The sequence below is a fragment of the Sparus aurata genome, chromosome 23, assembly GCF_900880675.1.
Source record: "Sparus aurata chromosome 23, fSpaAur1.1, whole genome shotgun sequence".
Classification (NCBI taxonomy): domain Eukaryota; kingdom Metazoa; phylum Chordata; class Actinopteri; order Spariformes; family Sparidae; genus Sparus; species Sparus aurata.
Window position 1 is genome coordinate 1,307,692 of NC_044209.1, and position 19,127 is coordinate 1,326,818.

At 40.4% G+C, this 19,127-nt stretch overlaps 1 protein-coding gene and 1 long non-coding RNA gene across 3 annotated transcripts in view; both read left to right on the forward strand.

Moving 5' to 3' along the window:
• LOC115576283 (carbonic anhydrase-related protein 10-like) overlaps window positions 1–19,127 on the forward strand; it is a 290,975-nt gene that overhangs the window by 47,458 nt on the left and 224,390 nt on the right. The window lies entirely within an intron of this gene.
• LOC115576289 (uncharacterized) lies at window positions 5,261–7,591 on the forward strand. The gene is made up of 2 exons (XR_003982814.1): window positions 5,261–6,159; window positions 6,369–7,591. It is a non-coding gene; the product is annotated as an uncharacterized LOC115576289 (long non-coding RNA).

The window sequence follows — 19,127 nt, forward strand, 5'->3', positions numbered from 1 at the left end:
TACCTATCATATATAACAAAATGTATGTAACATGGGTACAGAAGTTAGGTAACATAAGAAAATAGGTTATTTTAACCCAAGCCATGATATTTTCCTAAACTTAACCAAGTGGGTTTGTTGCCTGAAACGGATCAAACTGCCAGTACCGCTGCTAGCCATTTTGGTGCCCTAAGCATAATTCCTTATAATGCCCCCCTGAGAAAAAGACATTTCTTTTTGCAGTTTAACTTTTTCTTACCAAACATATAACTCAATACCAATAACACAATAGCAGCATCACAATGTAAAACCAAGAACAATAAAACGAAAAAGGAAAATCAACTTTGTAAACACAGTATACAGAACAGGTCACACAGGTCTCTATATTGTCACCTGCTAATGGACTCTCAATGACAGGACTTGTGCTTTCAGAGGTGGTGGTTCTCTGCGGTGTGTCTGTCCCTAAACTGCTGGTTGAGGGTGGTTGATCAGGGCTTGGTACTGTTGTAGAGTCTACAGACCTGCTGGCCAGCTGGGGTCGATGTGTGCCTGAACTGCTTGTAGATGGTTGCTCATCATCTGTATCTTCCTCTTGGCCACCTGCTCCTCCTTTTACACATGTCAGCATTGACCCTGCATTAATTTAGAAATATGAAGAAAAAGGATCAGAATAGAAAGAGACAAAATATTCAAAGAATCTGATACTGAAAATAATCAATCCAAGCCAAGTAGCTCTCCTCCTTTATTGCTTATTTATAAACTATTGGATAAATCTAATATAATATAAAAGCATAATAGAATGAGTTGTAATATTGCACACAATTCAACAATGATGTTTGCTTTATATCATTCATAATGACATTTTATATTTATATCTTACCTACAGGAATAAGAGCAAAATGATACACCTTACACAAGACTATATTTCTGAATCTTGAACATTATTTTACCATTTAATTGAATACAACTTAAGAACGGTTACTAGAGCATTTTGTCTACGAAAAAACGTTTTTCTATTTCATTGCAGATATCGTCCATGCTTTTACATCCTGTCATAAATGCAATCAAAAAAACAGTTCATTTTGTCATGTAACTTCTGTCACATTCAGCTGTAGCTAAGCTAGCTGTAGCAGTAACACTAAAAGTCTGAGTTCTTCAGACTTCACATTATTATTAGAGCCATTTTCTGTCCCAATGCGCATCCCACACCTCACCTAATTTGTGTGAGAGTATGAATTGTTGTAGGAATTGTTAGCCTACCTTGTGCACTGACTGCTAACTGTTACTGAGAAAGTATTGACCACTGTCACGTCAAAATAAACCATAAACTACTGCTCAGTATCTGAAGTAAAGTAACAGCTAGCTGGCTTCAGTTACTTGTAAAATGCATAGATAATGTTTAACAGTAAAATCTCAATTTAGCTTGCAACTAAGTTATCTCATATTAATACATGGCTCTTCTTAATGCTGCAGAATGCTCCATTCACTTGAATGAGCCTTCCCAACGTCAATTATTTTCATATAATTGAGCACTGCTAAGCATATTTGACCGTTGTCAAGGAAAGTGGCCTTTTTGCCTGTGATTCATGTATTTTATCGCACTCCACGCTCTAAAATCTTTGCTCCGCAAGTAGTCCGGTCACTTATCACCCCAGCATCTTCGGTCTCAAAGCGACGTCAGCTGATCTGTAGTCTACTTCATATCGGAAAAAAACACTGGTACTGGCCACTTGTATGGATGAGTTTCACATTAACTCTAATATTTTTGGAAAACACGGTGATTTCAACTCATGGCAAAAGGCTGAGTTGTCGTCACCGGTCAAGAAAAGAAAAAGAGAGGAAAGCAGCGAAGAGGGAGAAGCGAAACGGCGCCTCTGCCTCACGTCGGGGTCCGGTTCGTCCTGTCGGGACTTATTTTCCCAATAGTGACCGCCGTTCTACACATTATCCCTTACTTGGAGTTTGCTAACATTAGCAATAACTTCATCTAGTTCGAGGTGTATGCTGGGCTAACCATCACATTAGCTGCACATTTACTGTGTTAAAGAATGATTAAACATGGACTTACCTGCAAGTGATGCATGGGCATCATCTCGCAGTTTCTTCTTCTTTCTTATTTTCTTTTCTCTGCTCCTGACTCCGGATGTGTTTTTGAGGCCAATTCCAAAAAAGTTGACAGCCTGCTGTCACACTTCATCAGGCACAATCCAGCAGACCACAGAGATAGGGGAGGGGCACCCACGGGGAGCTTGGGAAGTTGAATGTGTGTGTGTGTGTTGGGGGGGGGGCACCATCGTTACTTTCTTGAGCAATTAAATATATCTGTTGTTCTGCCTGTTTTGTGATATACATGCCTAAAAAGTGCCTAATATTTATATACTGAATTACTATCGATATTATAATTATTATGACTATGATGATTTTTCATTAGGCTTTTTTTGGTGCCTCCTCAGCACTTGGTGCCCTACGCACAGCACGTGACGCGCGTGGTGGGTGCGGCGGCGCTGCAAACTGCTAGCATGTGTCAAAAGGTCTGGTACACTTTTTGCTGGTATGCTGCATGGCCATGTTGTTTCTGGTTGTTTAGTCCCAGACAGAGATTGCGATACCTTTCACAGCATCTTAAACAAACAAAACTGAGCAGGCAAGCCTTTTAACCAAACCGAACATGTTATCACTGAATGCAGCACGTTTGAGAATATCACTTTATGTAACAAATGTTTGATCATACAGTATTTTACTACAATGACTATTCTGACTTGGGGAAGAATAAACAAAAATGGGAATGAAACTGTTTAAAAAGACTACGGCTCAAGAACACAAAGGTAAAGGCATGCTGTTTTTTCTCCTGCCTATAGGTGTTTGTTCTATATTTGTTCCCTTGGATGAACAAAAAAAACAACAAAGTAAGCCTAGCAACAGCATAGACACTAACACAGACATCCAGATTTTTATTATCAGCTGCACCTGAGGATATCTGAGGCCTCATGAGGGGTTGAAACTGTCCAGTATCCAGTCTAGTTCTTTGAGATGGCCCTTCAGGTGCCATCTCAAAGAAAGAGTCGCAATGCTGATTTCAGATGCTGAGGGAGCCACAAGCCAGTCGACCACAGGGGGCACCCACGGCAGAGCAGAATTTGAGTCGTGCAACTCAAAGAGCCTCAAATTGTAAGTGGAGATGCTCTTCACTGTGCAGTGGCTGTGAGGCAGATGATTATCTGGTGTCATGTAATATTGTTATTTTTATGTTATATATGCTATATTTTCAAGCTGTTATCACTTGTTATCTCACATTACTTTAAACCGAGCATGTGAGAGGTGCTGATGATATAATAGCTCAATTTATGTCAGGACCCACAGTGCAGAAAACTGAGACAAACTGCCTGTGGTGAAGTTGCTGCTTTGTTGTGATGTAGAGCAGAGCATCTGTGGCGCTTCTATTTTTGTGTTGTATTCCTCTGCAGCCCACCCACCTCTGCTGCATCAAACATGTGCTTATTAAAGCTGCTACATGCTGTAGTTTGAACAGTGTGAGACATACCTGAACAAAAAAGCAAACTGTGTATATCCTTGCAGAGCTACAGTATAGACAATACATTTCATTTAGAGAAATGCTCTATGACAACTAAAGACGTAAAGTATTGTATCAGAGTGGTCAAATATACTGTATTGATATACTGGCCGTATCTTTTTAAACACAGAATATGTACTTGAACACACAATCTGTTAAATGTGGTCATGAAGTATTTGTGACAAAGCTGTGTATGTAACTGAGGCCAGAGGTTGTTCAGTTTGACAAAAAACTTTGTTGTCTGAGTGCAGTAAGCAGTAGGCTTCACTTTACATAGGCCAACATTAACCACGATATAATGATTATGGGCCAACATTGACTAATAACATCAGCCAACCAGTTTACGGTCAGGCTCTGCTTATCACTTAGAGAGCGCTCCCCGATTGTACATTTTGTTCTTACCCATGAACAGTTTGGAAATATGAAAACATTTCTGGCAAGAACAATGTACGATCAAATCTGTGCATATGGGCATTTAATCATTGAGGCTAACTCTCTTCATCCCTCCTTCCTTCCTTCCTTCCTTCCATGATATCCTCATGTGTATTTGATCAGTCTCATCCCATAGCTGCCCGTTCAGCTGTATGTGAGCCTGACTGTTAGTGGTGTCAACAATAATCGATTCGGCGATGCATCAAAATGCGGGGCATGCACGATTCAGCATCTATGCGGCAACGTGCCATAATCGATTATGTCACTGTTTATTTTCTGGCCTCGAGTGGACAATAAAGTTGTGAAGTTTCAATTACTTCCAGGGGCATTTCCGGAGCAACGTTGCAATGACATGCGCAGCCTGTAGCTACATGCTAAGCGGCAGCACTAGCTAGCATACCAACAACACTGAAGAATCAAGATGGCTGAGGCGGAGGGAGATGACCGCGATATACGGGTAATTAAAAACGCACCCAAAGCTTGGAAAGCGGACATCTGGACACATTTTGGATTTTACGAAGTTAATGGGAAACTAGACAAGACTTACGCGGTGTGTAAAACCTGCCAGACTAAAATCAAGCACGTTGGCAATACAACTAACTTCACGAACCATGTTGATCGTTGGCATCCTGAGTTGGCTTCAACAACAACAACACAAAAAGTCGACACATCCCAGCCAAGAATTGACAAGTCGCTAGTGTCAACGTTGCCACACAACTCCGAGAGAGCAAAGAGGATCACACGATCGGTGGCATGTTTCATAGCGAAGGATCTACGACCCTATTCTGTGGTAGAAAATGCGGGGTTTCGCCACATGCTTAAAACAATTGAGCCTCGGTATAAGCTACCGACAAGAGCTACCTTCACTGATTCTGCGCTTCCCGCATTGTACAAAGAAACCAAAGCAAAGGTAATGGAATCGATGTGTAAAGCCAGTCGTGTAGCCATTACAAGTGATGCCTGGACTTCAGTCGCAACAGAGTCCTATGTAACCACAACAGCATATTATATTAGCGAGGATTGGCAGATTGTATCACATGTGCTGCAGACGAGAGCAGTTTATGAGAGGCACACTGGTGCTCATATGGCGAGGCTACTCTTGGAGGTTGTGGAGAAATGGCAGCTAACAGATAAAAGTGTTGTGCTGGTGATGGACAACACCGCTAATATGATAATGATAATATGATAGGGGCGGCAATAGCTCAGTCCGTAGGGACTTGGCTTGGGGACTGGAAGGTCGCCAGTTCAAGTCCCACCCGGACCAAAAAGAATGATGTGGACTGGCAGTTGGAGAGTGCTGGTTCACATCCTGGGCATTGCCGAGGTGCCCTTGAGCAGGGCACCGACCCCTAACACTGCTCGTTGCGCGCCGTAGCATGTGCGGCTGCCCCTTCGCTCATCTCCTCCACACTGCATGTGTGTGTTTGTGTGTGCGCACTTGTGTGTAATGTGAGTGGAAAAAAGAATTTCCCAATTTGGGATTATAACAGTATATCAAAAAATAAATAAAAAAAAATAAATAAGTGCTGCTGAAATTGGGAAGTTCCCTCATGTTAAATGCTTCGCGCATACGTTGAACCCCGCTGCGCAGCGGACGCTTAAGCTACCGACGGTCTCCAGGCTTCTGGGCAGAGTCTGACGTATCTCAGCATACTTCCCTTCCACCGCAGCACAAAGGCAAAGCACCTGTTTGAAGAAAATCAGAGAGTTGTTCTTAAACTGACAAGTCCACTTAAACTGATAACTGATGTCGCCACAAGGTGGAATAGTGCTCATGATATTATGGAGAGGTTTTTGCAACTGCAAGCTGCCTGCCCATCTAAATGTAGATGAAAGTGGCATCGCAGATCTGGCTAACGTGGAGGAAGCAGTGAAGACATTAAAACCAGTGAAGGATGCCTCTGTTTTTATGTCAGAGGAGAGCAGTCCTACAGTCAGCCTCATTGCACCAGTATATGCCCAACTCCTCCAGAGCATGTCAGACACTATTGGAGACCAACCACTGATCCGCGATGTGAAGAATGCCATCACAACAGATCTCTTTAAGAGGTAAAACAGTGGGGCAGAGAAGAAGATTCTTCGTACATCCTCTGCCCTGGATCCTCGCTTTAAGGGGTTACCTTTCCTGACAGAGGAGGAGAGATTGGATGTCTACTTCAGAGGCTGCATCCCTGGAGGTAATTTAATTTCTACTTGTATGGAATAAGTACTTATGGAATAACTTTCAATTCAATTGTAATAACAATGTAATGTTAAATAGACAGCTACATAGTCAGTAAAATGTTAAGACTGAGAAAAATAGTTATCTGTTGTGATGTGAGCTGCAGCATTGGCTGAGAAAGCGCTGCTAACTGCTGTTTTTTGCTCTTATTTTGTTCAAACACAGTATGAGAGGAGACGTAGGACAGAAGCAGATGAAGCGCCTGGCGGAACAGGAAGTTCAGGAACCAAGGAAGAGTTGCTGTCCATGGATGACAATGTGTCAGACTCAGCAGGCCCCTCTGCTCCCAAAAGAAGGGCCTCATCACTGCTTGTGAGTTTGCTGGGACCTGCTTTCAATGACATCAGTGAACCTGCAGTACAAAGTAAGACCGCCGATGCCAGTGCTGAGGAGGAAATGGACTAGTACTGTAGATCCCTATCTGTGCCTCTCTCTGAGGATCCATTGGACTGGTGGCATCGCCATAAGGGCACATTTCCTCTCCTCTCTAGGTTGGCAAAGAGATACTTGTGCATTCCAGGGACAATCGTGTCAGCAGAGAGAGTGTTCTCCACTGCAGGAGATGTTATCACTGCAAAAAGAAGCGCTCTCAAACCGGACCGTGTGGATCAGCTTGTGTTCTTACACAAGAACCTTGAAATTCCCAAATGCTGAACAGTGAGAAGTTATGATGTAGGCTTAGGTCAAACTATATATTTTCTCACTCTGAAACGGATTGTTGATGATGGTGATGTTGAACTCAGACGGAAGAAGTTGTTTGCACACATTTGGTAGTAGGCTAAGCCTACACACTTTATTTTTGGTTTACATTACAATGTATTTCACATCTTGATATTTTGTTGTATGCAGCTGATGTGATTGCCAGATAGGATTCTCATCTCAGGTATATAATTGTCATTGTCTTAAAGCTGCTAAGCTGCTGTTTTGTTGAGAATAGTTGCACTTGACTTTACTACTTGAAAAAAAGTTTCACAGTAATAAGTGGTTACTGTGTGTTGCACTGAATATTTTTATTGCTGGGTGCCTGGGTGGTTGTTGTTACAATAGTGTGACTGTGATTACTGATTAATGTTTGCACAGGAGTGCAGGAAGTGCCCTGTCTTAGGGCTGCTATTTTACTGTGTGTAAAAAAACACGCATGGTCACTGCTGGAAAAAGTTGGCTGTTATTGCTCTATTTAATTTCAAATGGTTCTAAAGCAGAGAGAAGAGAAACATTTCTCATTCAAAGCACTGAAAGCAGTGATTTATGTTTTCTTTTTCAGGTTTGAAAATGCCATATCCAACACCCTGTACCATTCAATTTTATTTTATTTAATGACATTTATGTCAAAGATACAGGAGAATGATAATACACACATAGCAGCCAATAAAATCTGTTGTTCAATATCTGACTGCTTGTATTGCCTCATGACTGATGAAAAATTTGCCTTGTGTGCAGTAGAATTTTGATGCATCGCAATGCATCGTAGAATCGAACTGAATTTAATCGCTACCTGGTGAATCGTAATCTAATCGAACTGTGAGGGCAGTGCCAATGCACACCCCTACTGACTGTGTTACATTTTATTATTCCGTGTCATGTAGCATGTAACTTGGTTACCACAGCTGGAGTCAAAGTCAGAGAAACAGACAAAGAATGGAAAAATATGCTGTAGAAAGATGGAGGAAGAGTGACAGAAATACACAACAAGGGGGTTAGAGAGAAAATGACCTATTCTAGGTACACATTTATGCACGCACATACATACCGGTTGTGAAGCGGGTTTCAACTTTCAACCCTTGCCAGCCCGGCTGTTAGTCCTGTTGGCCCACGAGCCTCACCCACCCCCGCCGACAGGATTAAACAACACACGTTAGTGAGAGGGGACTCCATAACCTGTAAATTCAGGTTAGCGCCGCCGGCCACTGTTTAACGTTACTTCCTGGGGCCATGATGGATGATGGAAGCCTGCTGGAGGGTGCCAGAACTTCCTGCTCCAACACACCCTCTGCATTTGGAAGCTCCGTGAGGGACGAACCAGTCTTTGTCCTAAACAGTTCCTCAATGTGGTGAATGACATTAGAGGCTTCTTGGGAGGGGTGGCAACTTAAACTCTCTTGGTTTTTGCATTGTTTTGTCAATTCTGTGTTTTCTGTTTTTAATCTAAAAAATCTTAAAGTTCCAAGTGGTGTGGTTTTTGAAAGTGTGCGAAAGTACAAATGCATTGTTCGAATATGATTACCTCCAATATTTTTTTGTTATTAAAATCTTTGTAGGTGGTTAAATTGCTCCTTAGCCAAACAGCTTGACGTGCTGATCTGTTTGACTTCTTTAGATACTGTTTTTAAGGAATTCATTGTGATATTAAGTGCATTGGGAAAAACAAGACAGTGTGTGATTTATTATGCATTAATGAGTAAGTTTGGGATAAGTAAGAATAGTTAACAAATGGTGATAGAATTCCATTTACTTGCAATGTATTCAAATCCAAATGTATGTATTTTTTGCCATGGATTTCCTATTAGAACACAGTTATCATCATCTGATATCATCATCATATCATCATCATCACAATGCTGTTGTGAGTCCAGAGTGCAGTCAATTGGCAAATCATTGTCAGTCACTTGTTAGTCTGCCTCCTTCATGTCTGAAAGTGAAAAAAAAAAATCACGATTTTATGACTGTACAGGTTTAGTAAAGTTCACAGAGTTCAAAGCAATTAACACAAGTGCATATATATTGATAAGAATAGTTAAAGGTCCCATATTATGGTAATTTCTGCCTCTTAACATGGTTCCTTGAAGTCTAAATGGAATGTTAGTAACATGCTTTGGTCGAAATAAGTTAAAGGATTGAGCACAGCAGGGTTCTTGAAACACCAGTTTCACAGCCCTGCTCCAGGTGGCCTGTTTCAGTGCCTTTCCCTTTAAATGCTAATGAGCTACTGCGCGCCGCCCACAGTACCGCCCACCTCTTCCTGCCTGCGGAAGACGTGAGGACGGCATCATGTGACCATGGCAACGGCGGAGTTTCAGGAAGTAATGGCCGCTGGACAACAGACTGCGGTCGGACCCAGAACAAAAGGCTCCAGAAGAAAGTAAGCAGCCAAGAATGAACATTGATGTTTCTCAGTGGTTAGTAGTTAAGTTTTCTTTACCTCGACATTACTTTTATGTAACTGCAGCGAAAGTATTACGAGCTTACTGGCCGTCTGCCCCGCATAGTTACAGATAACAGCCCCCTTCTCCTGCCTCCAGTGTTTACATCATAAAGCTAGCCAAACCTCGGCTGGTGTTTACTGCTGTCCAGTTGTTGTAACGCGGATGCAATTTAGCAATAGCCGTTACAAGACAAAGCGTAACCCCATATTATTATTTACCTTTATGTAGGCAGGTAAGTTGATTGAGAACCTGTTCTTATTTGCAGTGACGACCTGTAATTAGCTACTGCCAGCAATTTTCAACAACTGTAGTTTTCAGTAAGCCACAGTTGCCTCCCATCACCTCTCTAACAGTAGAATTGTTTTTTAACCAGTTACAACGGTTTATAAACTTTAGTTATGTTACCAAAGAAACAATGCGACGTGATTAGCGATTATAGTTTCCAGTGAATAATAAAAATTCTGCATAAAAGCAGGTGTTCCTGTGGCAACTGTGTACAAATGTCTACATAACCTGAGAATATCTGCTGCATGGAAATACCACAATTAAGTGTGAACACTGGGCAAACATGGTTGTCATTTTGCAGTCTATCTTTTCTCTAATCTATTGTCACTCACTTACCTTTCCTTAATTCTAGGTTACACGAAGACTACAGCAGCATCCTGAGCCACCATCATGCATGGTGGACCCTCCTGGCCTGTAACGTGTCTGCCTGAATGTATCTGCACTGCAGAATGCACTTTACATTTATCGGACAGACTATGGACCTTTACGTTTGAGGGGAATAGTGCAGTAAGCTTTTGGTCCCATAAATACTATTCATTTATCGCAAAAGTGTTATGATGAAAAGTACATAACTGATTCCTCTATCTTAGATTGCTTATAGTTTATCTTTTACTTATTACCATGAAAATTACTTATCAAACAATGAAAACACAGAACGGTTAGGAAAGATGTTTTATTGTAAGAAACATCTGTAAAGATGTGTTGACATGAATGAAATAATAACAAGAAAATAAATATCTGAAGTGAAACAGTTTGACTTTATATATTAACTTAAATATCAATATGAAAATAATAACAAAGAAAGTATCTAGTTGCCATAGGTGTAAACATTCAGTGCTGACTTTATATTGAATTGTGTTCAGCCAATATAGCCTACAGAAGCTTTGTAAGCTGGTGCTGGGGCTCTCTGGGGTGGAGAGTGAGAGTTGTGCTGCCTGTCTGCGTGGTCCGAGAGGTCTTCAGGGATTATAAGTTTCAGCAACTCGTTTACATGGGGCAGGGTCCTGGAAAACCTTCTTGAAGATCAGGTCCAACAGTGCATCACCGCAGTCTGCAGTGCAATAAACAAAAATTTATGTTTACAGGAAAATTGCAGTAGAACCAAAAAGCCTTGTGCTGCAGTGTTGTAAAGTGTATCTTATTACTTAATTACTTCTTATTTATACATTCTTATTATTATTTATTTTGAAAACATCTTAAAAGAATTCAGATTTTAAGTGCTTGTGTTTGTTTTCAACCTTTTGTGTGATGCCTGTGTGTCCATGTTTATTTTAATTTGAGAAGTTCAAATAAAAGATTGTAAAACTTACAGAATGTCATGCATGTCTTCACGGATTTGGCTCTGCACTCTCCCTTCCTGGACTTTGGAAAGCTCAGTTTGAAAAGAGGATCTCCTGATGATGTGGTGGCTTGTCCTCTATCAGCATTGTCATTGTAATGCAGTGCAGCCAGGTAGTGTTTTGAACAGTAAAAAGACAATAAAACATGAAACAATTGCAAGAAATGGGCAAATGTTCTCAACAAGTAATCACAGGAGTAACACATGACAGCACTGTTACAGTATAATTCAAACACTAAAGGCTGCATCGCGTTACGTTACTCTAACCTGACCTCTTTATTTCTGTAACGAGTGATCTAACATTTCCAAACCAGTGATCAGATTAAAGTTATTTATTCAAGTCACTGTGCATTACAATTATTTTTATCATTTTCCTTAGTAAAAATATATATTCTTGCTTTCTTCTTGCGTCTCGGGGAGTGATGTCACGTACGTCTCAAGTCACGTTTTCACCATGAGGATAACTCACGTGTAACACCACGCAGCAACACAAAAATGGAGGGAGGAGAGAGATGCGCGTTTTCTAGCTGGAAATATGGTCATTATTTTGAGTTATTAAAATAAAAAAAATCAGGATTACTTGGTCAAGGGCCCAGCCCAGCCCAGCCTGTCCCGGCCGGGGATAGCGGCGGGGTCGGGCTGGGGCAGATAATCTAACGTTAAACTCTGTGTAGCATTCAGCAGTACACTCGTTTTGCCCCGGCCTATGCCAACATATTCCAACTTAGAAAACGTTTTCAAATGCATTATTTCACAAAATCCTGAAAACTTAGACCCGGTGGAGGGTGTGTGTATACCGCTTTACCGACCGGGTCTCTGGGTTTGCATGTGGAGACTGTTGATCGAGAACTAGAAGCTCGCGGTTAGCATTAGCTGGTACTATGTGACGCTGCTTGGTTAGTTCGTGTAAAATTGCTAAATAACACAGCTAAATACTTGCACATGCAGACATTTACCTAGGACGCGCATTACATAATGTGCAAGATCAGAAATGTAATACAGAGAATGATTCTGCTGTAGCACTAACTTGTGTGGTCAGAGAAGCTAACGTTAGCGGTTAGCTGCTAACCATACCTTGTTCTCAATGGCAAAACACACAGTACATCAGGCACGAGTTCAGCCTTATCTACAGGAACACACAGCACATTATTTGTATACTTACATGTCCTTGGTCTGCAAGTATTCCTTTGAGCAGACGTTAGCCGACTACTCCTGCCTTGTACTGGCTCAAGTTGGTGAAACACTCAGCGTCAAAGTGGTTCGCACACACAAACAGTTTTTTGCCAACTTAAGCTGGGACATTGGCCTCAAAAAGAAATTCAATCCATGCTGCTCTTTTGTCCTCTGTAGCTGGGAGACGATGGAGTGTTTTGTGCTGGTCCTTGCAAACAACAACAGCGCACTTCTCCTTGAGCTTGGACATGGTGATTTCAATAGCGTAATGGCGGATCTCCTAGACGGTAGCTGTACCTGGTGGCTGGAGACACCGTGCGGTGAAGGGAGGGGCAGTGGGGTAGCCATATGCAAATGAGCTGCCGTCGACGTCGACAGCAGCAGGAAATTTGACTGGTGTATCTGGAAACTGCAGGCAGGACCCCTTTAGATATCTGTATCTCACTCAAAAAAGCAAGGATTGTCTTTTTTCAAAGTTTCTAGGTGTGTGGCAGCACCATAGACCCACAATAACACCCCAAATCCCAGAAAAAGTCAGTTTTTCATAATATGGGACCTTTAACAAATAGTGATAGAATTACATTTATTTGCAATGAATTCAAATCAAAATTTAATTTATTTGACATGGATTTCCAACTAGAACACAGTTGTCATTATAATGCTGCTGTAAGTCCAGACTTGTCAGTCACCTGTTTGTCTACCACTGAGCTTCCTGTCTGTGACGGAAGCTGTCATCAGCAGGAAACTGAAAAGGCACCTACGTGGGCTGGAAAATGACCAATCATAAGAGGGCTGGGGTCAGCCTTGGTCTCCGCCCCCAAAGTGTCAAAAGTCTTTGCTTCGAGCGAGCAGAGCTCCACCGCGAGCGAGCAAAGAGGAGAGAGAGAGCGAGAGCAGGAGTGAGCCAGCGGCGCTCAAAGCAGCTGCAGTGTTGTTGAGCTTGTGGCTGTTGATTTTAACTCGCGCGCACCTGCCTCTGCTTCACTCTGTTACTGAATATGTGCACGAAGTTCACACAAGTGCGCACGACAGTTGAATCTGCGTGCGTGACACAAAATAATTTACGTGCGTTGAGAGATCTGCGCGCATGAAGATGTGTTATCGTTCGCTCGACTTTTGACACAAATATAACGCCATACAATGCTACCGCAGGTCGTTCATTCCAACTGCTGTCAGACTGTTTAACACCAGTAACTCTTAATGTAGCACAGCACCTGCTTCTCTTGCACTATTTTACATTTCTACCTCCGCCATCTTGTGCAATTATCCTGTGCAATAATACTATTAGTTTTTTTGTATATATCCATATTCATACTAATACACTGAGTCTGTTTATTCTTAACCCTTGTGCCTTCCTCGGGCATTTTTGTACATTTTTCTCAACTTTTTTTTTAGATTTAGCGATCATTTTGGCTGTGTTACAGCTTGTGGCATGGATTTTTGTAGGAACTCTTCTTTTTAGTCAAATTTTTGAAATCCAGTGTCTTTTACTCTTACATGTCTTTTATTTTCCTGTAATGCATTTTGCACCCTCTAACCACCTTCGCGGCAAAAATGTACACGCACAAAATCTGCCATAAAATACTCATACATCAATAGTTTTTTCTGCTTTTTTTTTTGCTTGAATCCCTTAACCAACTTGTTTCCTGATCAAAATGATCAAATATTCATTAATTTTCAGGATTTTAACCCTTTAAATGCCAGTTTTATTATTTGAATTACTAATTATTTATTTAAAAAAAAAACACAAAAAATGTATAATTTTCCATATAATAAGTAGTAGGCTGATGGGGCTTTGGTGGTCATTAGAGTCTTTGATATATCAAAGATTACCAACAAAATTGATTTGATTGCATTAGTATATTTTATGTAGTAACAGATACTCCCTCTAACCACCTTCGTGGCAAAAAATGCCCCATTGACTTCCATTAAAACCACATTTTTTAATCTCACTACCATTACAGTATAAAACCATGAATTCTGTAATGTCAGCATGCCATTTTGAAGAAAAGTAGTGATATTTAACATTTTTGATGTATTTCACCAGATTCGACCATTTTCCCATTGTAGGCCGATGCATGAAATTCTTGTATTTTTGCCAGTTATATTATGGAGCCGGGTGACTACCAGGGCCCTGTGTGTGTGTGTGTGTGTGTGTGTGTGTGTGCATGTTGTGTGTGTGTGTGTGTGTGTGTGTGTGTGTGTGTCTGTCTCTGTGTGTGTGTGAGATAGAAAGTGAGAGAGAGTGAGAGTGAGAGTGAGTGTGTGTGTGTGTGTGTGTGTGTGTGTGTGTGTGTGTGTGTGGTGTGGTGTGGTGTGGCGTGGTGTGTGTGTGTGTGTGTGTGTGTGTGTGTGAGAATCTGTAAGCATGCACTGATCACTTCAGCGGTGAAAAAAGGTCATCTTTTGAGGAATGTGTTTCATGTGTCTTTGAAAAGGTGCTTGAGTGAAAACATGCCTTTGCTGTTCTCAAAAACAAAGCAAAAACAACGGTTAGTGTGTTTATGCACCTGGCTGCTTTCACAGCCAAAGATAAACATGCAACTTGTCTGAGGGGTCATTTCATTAGTGAGCAGAGAGGGTGCAAAAATGAAAAGGCATTTCAGAAGAGAAGAGGCATTAGAAATGGTCATGCAGCCTTTATCTGACAGCGCGCTGCAAGATTCATCAGGGGAAACCACGATCTTCGAGGGGGAGTCTGACACAGAAGGCTCGCTGGAGTCTTCCACGTCTGTGAGTGCCTCTGACCCATCCTCTGAGAGTGAAGCGGGCACTGAGGATCCTGTCCATCCTAAAAGTCAGTGGACGGGCAAGTGTGGTCTCCATCTCATGCTGAGACTCTGTGCTACATGCAGGCACCCACCGGCATGATGCCAGGGCCCATGGGAGATGCAATATCAAGAATCCATAATGTAGCATCATCTTTTGACCTTTTCTTCACTCCTGACCTGATCCAGCTCATTTTGCAAATGACAAACTTATACGGGAGGCATTCAGTGTCAGGATGGAGTGACGTGGATGCCCAAGAGATTCGGGCATACATGAGACTTCTCATCCTGACAGCGCCATTGACCAGCTCCACTAGAAGGAGAGGTGTGTGCTGGTTGTGCAGAGGCCTGAAAAAGAGGTCTTCCACCACCAAGTGTGCATTTGTAGGGAACACTAGGTCACATGCTGCAGGACCACACACACACACACACACACACACACACACACACACACACACACACACTTTGAGACCTCCTTTCTGTCCAGAAGAAGAAGAAGAAACAATAACTTTGATATTTCAACAGCAGCTGTAAACTTGGATTTCATTTAACCCTCAGATTACACACACACACACACACACACAGTAACCATGTATCTGTTTCTCTCAAACACACACATACACACACACGTCGTATATTCAATGCCTGGATATTTCTGTTTATATTTCATATTTTGTTCATATTTCATATGTTCTATTTTGTTTTTTGTTGTCTAAATTTCCAAAGTTGTTGCAGTTTGCACAATAAGAGTTCACACTAATGAATCAGATGTTGATTTAAAAACATTTCACACACACACACACACACACACACACACACACACAGGGCCCTGGTAGTCACCCGGCTCCATAATATAACTGGCAAAAATACAAGAATTTCATGCATCGGCCTACAATGGGAAAATGGTTCAATCTGGTGAAATACATCAAAAATGTCAAATATAACTACTTTTCTTCAAAATGGCATGCTGACATTACAGAATGCATGGTTTTATACTGTAATGGTAGTGCGATTAAAAAATGTGGTTTTAATGGAAGTCAATGGGGCATTTTTTGCCACGAAGGTGGTTAGAGGGAGTATTTGTTACTACATAAAATATACTAATGCAATCAAATCAATTTTGTTGGTAATCTTTGATATATCAAAGACTCTAATCACCACCAAAGCCCCATCAGCCTACTACTTATTATATGGAAAATAATACATTTTTGTGGGTTTTTTATAGATAATTATAATATAACTGGCATTTAAAGGGTTAAAATCCTGAAAATTAATGAATATTTGATTATTTTGATCAGGGAACAAGTTGTTTAAGGGATTCAAGCAAAAAAAGCAGAAAAAAATATTGATGTATGAGGATTTTATGGCAGATTTTGTGCGTGTACATTTTTGCCACGAAGGTGGTTAGAGGGAGTATTTGTTACTACATAAAAAATACTGATGCAATCAAATCAATTTTGTTGGTAATCTTTGACATATCCAAGACTCTAATCACCACCAAAGCCCCATAAGGCTACTACTTATTATATAGAAAATAATACATTTTTTGTGTTTTTAAAAAAAAATATAATTGATAATTAAAATAATCAAACTGGCATTTAAATGGTTAAAATCCTGAAAATTATTAAATATTTGATCATTTTGATCAGGGAACAAGTTGGTTAAGGGATTCAAGCAAAAAAAAAGCAGAAAAAAATATTGATGTATGAGGATTTTATGGCAGATTTTGTGCGTGTACATTTTTGCCACGAAGGTGGTTAGAGGGAGTATTTGTTACTACATAAAAAATACTGATGCAATCAAATCAATTTTGTTGGTAATCTTTGACATATCCAAGACTCTAATCACCACCAAAGCCCCATAAGGCTACTACTTATTATATAGAAAATAATAAATTTTTTGTGTTTTTTTTTAAAAATATAATTGATAATTCAAATAATCAAACTGGCATTTAAATGGTTAAAATCCTGAAAATTATTAAATATTTGATCATTTTGATCAGGGAACAAGTTGGTTAAGGGATTCAAGCAAAAAAAAAAAAGCAGAAAAAAATATTGATGTATGAGGATTTTATGGCAGATTTTGTGCGTGTACATTTTTGCCACGAAGGTGGTTAGAGGAAGTTTTTTTAAGGAAGGCACAAGGGTTAAACACTGTATTTAATTTCGACACTTTATTTAAATGTATATAATGCATATTTCGCTTTCTGTATATACAATGCACATAACGTATTGTCCGTTCTATATTTTATTTTATTTTAATTTATTTTATTGTATCTTTTCTGTCTTATGCAAATCTTTTTTAGTATTTCTTAAGTATTGTACTTATTGTATGTCTGTATGTCTGTCCACCTTGCTATTGAGACAAGTAAATTTCCCCGACGTGGGATAAAATAAAAGTCTAAAGTCTAAAGTCTAAAAATCAAACCTAAACTTTGTGTTTTGTTTGTTTTTTGTCAGATGAATATCATCCAAGTATGAGAGTGGGGAGCAGGTGTAACCTGAACTGTACAAATGTGTACAAAAAGAACAATTATTCTCGTGAATAGGGAAAAGGTAACACGATGAACTGATAAAACAAAGAGTCAAAAGCCCTTCCATCTGTCATAGATATAGAGTTAAACAAAATCACTGTTTAAATAGCATGAATGTCAAATCTGCTAGGCTCATATCAACAAAAAGATCAGTGATTGAATAAGTTACACAATCAGTTTAAGAGATTTGTAGTAAAACTTTTGAACTCCTTCAACCAGATTATTGCTGTGAAAAGATTAAAAAATGCCTGCTTCTACTAAATGAGTATTTAATTGGCTGCTCCGATAATATCACACTGGACTGGAGCTGTCAGGAAAATAGTTATTCGAGCAGAAAGCCACAGAGTGAAAGTGATATGGAAAATGACAAACAGCTCTTTTGTGTTGTGTTCTCAGAGCTTCTGTGAATTAACTTTGTGATGCATCTTTTAAATTCTTTCCTCATGTCAATGAGGCATTCTCACAGTTTCCTTTTCTTTGCCTCGCTTGCTCGCAGTTTGGGCCTTGCCTGGCTCTCTCCCTCTTTTCACTTAAGTTCAGTTTCAGACACACCTTCCTATGCTGCTGTGGTCAGTCAGCAGTGATAAATCAGTGATCAGCTATGTTTATAAAACTGTGGACCTGAGAGAATTCATCAATTAGTGCCTGTCAGCAGTCAGTGCATGGTCCACCACAGTTCTTCAGCTCTAAAGGTGCCAACAGTTAACTTTATTAACTTCACAGACAAAACTTGGCAGTCCAAGCTGCATCACAAATAACAAAATTTAAGTTTGAGTGCTTAGAAACCTGATGGTGAGGAAGGGTGGAAAAAAGTCAGCTTGGATCAGACAAGTCTTGTGTGGGAACTGGAACACACTTTCCCTGTTTGTAAAAACATGTTCAACCCTCATTCATCCAGAGTCCTGACCAGATGGCACATTCTGTCCTTACCTCAGTAAGTCAACAGACTGTACAATGTGCTTTCATCAACATCCTGTTCAACAGCATTCATTCCCCATTTTCCAGTGAGACTGCCAGTGGACCACTCAAAGTTCATTCATGTTTGCTGAGGTACGGAGGTCATAGGGCCCTCGCACTCCACACCCACTCTGTCCAACTACAGAAACAACCAAGCACCCAGTCACACACACATGACTTTTTGGATAATTGGGATCCCCACAGGCTTCACACAGTGTAAGCTGAAAGGCAGTGAGGAGTAGCCTTTTATATGGTGAGATAGATAGATAGATAATCACTGTTATTTTATCATTGTATTTATCGCTCCCTGAGTGAAGTCGCCAACAGTATAGACATACACTCCTTCCTCTTCTGCTATGTTGCTTTCTCTGACATTAACAGAAAAGTACATGTCCTTTTATTTTCATATTGCTGTGTGCTTTTGAAGAACAAGAAGATGACACACTTTATTAAACCCTTTCAGATAACTTTTTCACTCTGTTATTTGTTTCATTGCAAATACAGTGGCTTGCAAAAGTATTCACCGCCCTTGAGCTTTTACACATTTTGTCACGTTAAAACCACAAACGTAAATGTATTTTAATGGGATTTTATGTGATAGACCAACGCAAAGTGGTGCATAATTGTGAAGTGGAGGGAAAATGATACATGGTTTTAAAACATTTGTAAAAATAAAAAACAGAAAAGTGTAGCGTGCAAAAGTATTCATCCCCCTGAGTCAATACT